Below are 6,000 nucleotides of genomic sequence, written 5' to 3' on the forward strand. Positions count from 1 at the left end.
CCACTGCATGCGTTTATTTGATGCGAAAGTGCTTTGGTCTAGATGCTAAAACTGATAAACCAAACCATTCATTTCTTAAAGTTCAATTCACCACTTAGAGGATAGAAAATAAACCAAGCTAAGCCATAGCAACATTGAACAGCAAGATACAGGGTTTAAGGCAAAGCCCACTGTGGCTGGGAATGTTTCTCTCACATGAACCAAATTTATCTCTATAGAGCAGAAGGCTATTTTATGAGGTTCAGGCAGGAAAAAAAATGAAAACTTCCAGAGAGAGTGTCTTAAATAGCTCATAAAAAAGAGGCATCTGCCCCTGTGGAAAGGGATATCTGATATTCCCAGAAATGCAGCATCCCCAATGCAGAGCTCTGGTACTGTCCGTGCCCCTGGCTGTGGGTTCAGACTACCCTCCTTTATTCTGGCAGCAGCTGCCTTCGTCATGCTCTAAATAATTAGCAAACAGCAGCCCTGCAGGGCTGCTCCCTTACCTAGCAGCCCTTCGCTTGCCGATTTTCTTGGTAGCCGCAGTGTTTACTGCGCTGCAGCTGCACCGTGCCGGCGGGGAGCAGGATCCGGCAGCGCGGGGCGATGAGCCACCCCCACCCACGCTGCTCCCTGCGGCACGGCTCCCAGGCCGGGACCCACTGCGATCCATCACCTCACACCGTTGCTTTAAGAAGCCGTTTATGAAAAATGAGGCTCGGTTCGATGCGATTGAAAACGCGCTGCTACAGCAAAGAACACGAGTTATTTATTAGTGCCCGTTGTCAGAGTGAAATGCCACAAGGAGCTTTCTGTGATCCTAAGCAATAAACAGGAAAATGTCCTGTTGTCACTACAGGACAAGGGTTAACAGGTCTAAATGGAAAGAGGGAAATGGAGATGGGACATCAGGAAGGAATTCTTCCTGGAGAGGGTGGGGAGCACTGGGACAGGTTGCCCAGAGAAGCTGTGGATGCCCCATCCCTGGAAGTGTCCTGCAAAGTCTGCTGGCCAGGTACGGCAGTCAACTGTGCCTCTATCGCATCTTAATTAGGAAGCAATTTGTGACTTTGTTCAGGGATGCATCCTTACGAAGGAGGAATGGTGCCTTGCGCCGACCCGTGAAAACCACCCACCGTGCAGCCTGTTTGGTCGGGAGGTGCCGCAGCCACCGGGCAGCTCCCGGCTGTGCAGCTGGTGTCCCTGCATGGGGTACGCGTGGCTGTTTTGCGCCACACTAAGCGATAAGTGAAGGATGTTAGATTGTTTAACACAAGTTCAGGATAAGAAGAAAACCATAGCATGGCAATTAGGAGATTAGTAATGGCTTGAAGCAGGGAAGCAGAAAGAGATTTCCAAAGTAATTGTTTTCAATAAGCAACTTCTTCAGTTAGATCTCTCAGTAGGAGAACCATTTCTGGCTGCTTAGCTGGCCCTCTACCCCCTCGCTGCCTCCTGGTCCAGGTGCACAAGCCATGGTTCATCTCACTCCATAATAACGACATACATCATGTCGCTGTTCACCATCCGGAAAGCAGCTGTTCCTCCCAGCTCTGCCAGTGCCATCCAGGCTTCGGGGGAATGCCAGCCAAACAGGGCTGAACTAGGCAGAAAAGAACCGCCGCTGATGAACTCGTGGGTTGATGACTGTGCTGCTCCTGCAGCCGTCCCTATCACCTCTGCAGGTGATGCTCAGCGAGGCTTAACAGGCGCCGTCAGCCTGTCTGAAGGTAGCGACCCCCCTCCAGGCACACGGGTACCACTGGCAGGTCTGCAGGAGCGAGTATCAAAGAGCTGGTTTCCTCCATCTCCCACCCTTTGCACGGCATCCAACACGGGCACTGAGTTTTGCCGACATGCTGGGTGGGTGTACCAGGAAAGGGGGGAGCCCTGGACCCCCTGCCCTGGGGCAGGAGATGGGCTCACTGCAGCAGTCTGTAGCTCTCCTGGGAGATGGCAGGAGCCAGCAGCTGACCCCTTACCTGCTGGGAGACTGTTCAGCTGTCCTGGATTGCCAAGGATGAGCAGCATGGCTGTATTAACCTTTATAGCCTTGTTTTTAAATTCAAAGAATCTCCTCCCTCCCCCCCAGCCTCGTTTTTCAGCTGAGTCACTTCAGTTGTGAGTTGTAGCAGCTCACTGCCTATTCTTACAGCTTATTAATTTATAGCATCATAAACCCCCGTGCTGCATATGTGTGAAGTGAAGGGAAAGCACTAGTAAAGAGACAGGAAGTCGGTAACCCCAAGGAAAAGGAAAACTGGACCTCAGAGTCCAGGGGGAGACCTGACCGAGGATCCCCGATAAACAGTTCGTGGAAACGGTGACTTTTGGGAGCAGCCCCGGAGTAGAGACAGAGGCAACGGGAGGATACTCCAAGAATAGCAAATCACTTGATACTAAGAGTAAAAGATGAGAGAGAAGGAACTGGAGCAACAGAGACACTGCAGGAACAGAAGTGAGAGGTGAGAGGGGGTGAATTCATCCGTGTGATGATGGCAAGCATAACCATCTGCAGAAGCCACTGACAGCATCCAAGGAGATGTGTATCTCTAATAGTATGTGTTTATATATAGTATGTGTGTGTATATGGGGACCAGGTGGAAAATGAAAGGGAAGAGAGCATGTGATTACATAATCAGGTGAAAGGAGTTTAACTTGGGTCTTTTGAAAGGAGAGCTGAGCTTGCTCCAACTATAAACATAAGAAGATGCAACGGAAAGGCAGCAGAACTGTACCTTGGTTAAAAAAGACCTGACTGGCTTGTTGAAACCAGCACTGTTAGCAGAGACGCGTCATTTAAGAATTAGTTATCTCTTTGCCTGGGGATTTTTCTGCTTGACATCGTGAAATAGCTTGTCAAGCTGGTGCGTGTCTGTAGATGTGGATGACAGACTCGCTGTCTTTAAGCACGCCGGTCTTACTCCTAAATGCCTCTCGCCTCTGAGAGTTATATCCCCCTTGGATTTGCCTGCTTCACCAGCTCCTGCAGTAAGCATCCAGCCTGTTGCTGAACACTGTACGGTTATTTAGGTCATTTGATTTTTATGTCAAAATAACCCTCTCAGGCTTTGGGGGCCTTTGTTGTAAAGCCAGTCAAGCAAAGACGCAGACCAACCCGCTGTGTTGCCCAGCAAATTACTTCTTAAAGGTGCTTCCTTTCCCTGTGAATATATGCACTTGGTTGTAAAATACCCACATGAAGCGTGAGTGCGGATTTCAAGGGCAGATTTTGGATGGGGCTGCTGAGAGCCCACTCCTTTGTGCCTCTCGGTTCCAGCTCTGGAGCATCGTGCCCTTGCAGGTGCGTCTCTCCACTGATATTGAATCAGAGCATCTCTCAACCCTCACGCTTTGTTTCATCTTCCTATTTGGAAATCGCTATTGAGTTAATAATGTTTGTTGCCTAAGACAGGAGCTCAGCCGTGTGCCTGTCTTGTGCCGGGCATGGACAAGGGGAGGGTGCCTGTGCCCCCTCCCAGGGTGATGGGAACCTCTCCTGCCCATCCCCACGGCGCAATGCCCATCCTTCTCCCTGCCGTGTGCCCCGGCAGACTCTGTCTTCATGTCAGCAGCACGGAGGCTGCCAGGTCCTGTGGAGTGATGCGCTGCAAACCTTTTTGTTTGGATGCTTTAAGCTCGCCTTTTTTCTGCCTGTAAAATCAGAATTTCAGCTCCTCTCGAGTCTGTCCCATCTCCTTGGATAACCCATTCCCATACTATGCCTTCAGCCTTTTACACTGTTCTGTCGTTATTGCTTGGATTTGGGATGCAAGGTTCTGTGAAGATGCTAGTTTCACCAAATGAGACCTCTGTGCTGCCTGGGAATCCATGGAGTTAAGTGCATGGATTCACTCAGTAATATCAGAGCTGCCATTTTGGGAAGTTTTAGAGGTGGAATCCCAACAAGTGGCTGAGATTCCTTATATCAGCCCTTGCCTCTCATGTTTTTAAACCTACAGCTCTTATGCCATTGTACCTGTCAAGGAGGCAGAAGGAAATCAGGAATCAGGGTCCTGTTACTCGTTTTTACTCTGTTTCCCAAGATTTCTTTGCATGGATGTCATTTGTGGTAGGGGTAAAGGGGAAGACGCAAATTGCTCTGCATTATGTTCAGAGTAATGACAAGTCTTAAAATAGCTCTCAATTAGCAATTGATTGCAATTAATTGGAACAACATAGGCTGGCATGATATCTTGTCATCTCCAGAGCATTTTTGAGTTCATGAGTTCTAATTTTAAAAAGTTCAAAAAATTGTCTCCCATATTACCATACCCATCTGCTGGCAGTTTGTAACACACATCTTCAAGAAGCAGGAGTAGTGCACGCTTTGGCTTTGCTAATTAACAGCTGTCCAAAGCTGGGCTCAAATTTGAATGTAAACTCTGGTGTTTTACATATAGGTATGCAAATATATATATTTGTATCTCGAGGTTTTTCATACTAGACCAGTGCTGCGCGCAGTCACGGGCACGAAGCACTGGGGAGGGGTCCTGCCCCGGCACGATGCCAAGGGTGTTGTAGCCACACTGGGGAAACTGCTCCGGCGTTGCCTTTAGGCCTTAATGCTTTGTTGGCACCCGTCGAATTCTGAATTTCTTTGCTTCAGCTGCAGAACAGTCTGCAGTTCTGCTCATGCAGGTCATGCTGAAATTAGGGCACTGGGAGGGGATGTGTTTTCTGATTATTGAAACAGATTTGGTTTTCCCTGTGTTTTAATTAATGGATGATTGGAATTTCTTTCTTAATAAACATCAGGAACACATCAGTGCCAAACAACTGTGGGGGCTCAATCCCCAACCTGCCTGCATTACATCTCTGATTTCTGTCTGGTCGAGTTCATGTCCTGCCAGCGGGTTCCATGTCCTTTGCTAACAGAACCCCGGTGTAGGTCTCAGCTTGCACAGCCCTTAACTCCAGGGAATTGTTCATAGGAGACAAGTAAAGCCCTCGTTCCTTAATCCAGGCTGGCTTAATTCAATCAAACTTCATTTTCAAGTTCTTGAGCATAAATGTAAAGTAAAAGAAGATGAAAGAGAAGATTTTGTTAAAATAAGGTATTAACACAGCAATAATAAATCAAGATACAGGAAAGTCTTACATTTGACGGGTCGAAGCTGGAATTGGAGGAGGCAGAAGATGCTGGTAGTGGCAGTTATTAATTCTCTGCGTGCCAAACTCAAAGGAGCTGGAGATGTTTGAGGGAAGGACAGAAAGAGCAAACACTGTTGGCAGGACACGACTTCTGCATCAGTTTTTCATAACAGTGTAATTTTCCCAGTGGAAGATATACTTAATGCCACAGTCCTGATGGCCAAATATTGTTTCTAATCACAGTATTTGGAAAGGGGAGTACAAATCAAGGAAGCCAGCAGCACCGAATTGCTGCTTCTTACACTGGAGATGCTGAATGGTCAGACCCCTTCAGCTCTTCATAAAATTCATTTCACTTTTTTCTTCTGGCTAAATGCTTGCTAAACTCTGAATGAAAAATACAGGTGAGAATTGGAAGGGTGTTCATTGCTCAGCTATGCTCTTGCTTTGGTCTGGCCTAAGATCTTACTTAGTGGGTGAAAGGTAGAAGGGCATATAAATCTGGGTTGTGCAAGCCCGAAAGGTTTCTGGGGTGCTACCAGAGGAGGACTTGGTTAAGCAGCTAGCTGTGGTTAGGCTGATAAAGAGGTTTAAAAAAAGGATTGGTTTGAAGAGACCATAATCAGAAGCAATTAACAGTTGGCAGATGACCTGAATTAATGATGGAGATGTTTGAGGAATCACCACACATCTTCCCAGCAAGAGGCAGAACAGAGTTTGCCTGGACGCGGAAATGACTCACTCAAGGCTTGCACATACTGAGCCGCAGGGTCTCCGGTCTCCTGCCACCCTCCCACCTCTGCTGAAAAGCTGCTCAGGCCTCCTCGGAGCCTGCTGAGAAGACTCATGGGGTTTGGGCTGAGTCTCCACCCCATGCTTTACTTATTGGGGGGTGCAGGGTAGTGTGGCTGCCACATCCCCGGG

The 6,000-nt window shown here is 48.1% G+C and overlaps 1 protein-coding gene across 1 annotated transcript in view; it reads left to right on the forward strand.

Moving 5' to 3' along the window:
- KCTD16 (potassium channel tetramerization domain containing 16) overlaps positions 1 to 6,000 on the forward strand; it is a 71,025-nt gene that overhangs the window by 55,428 nt on the left and 9,597 nt on the right. The window lies entirely within an intron of this gene.

This window comes from Eurypyga helias, unplaced genomic scaffold (assembly GCF_000690775.1).
Source record: "Eurypyga helias isolate BGI_N326 unplaced genomic scaffold, ASM69077v1 scaffold11800, whole genome shotgun sequence".
Classification (NCBI taxonomy): domain Eukaryota; kingdom Metazoa; phylum Chordata; class Aves; order Eurypygiformes; family Eurypygidae; genus Eurypyga; species Eurypyga helias.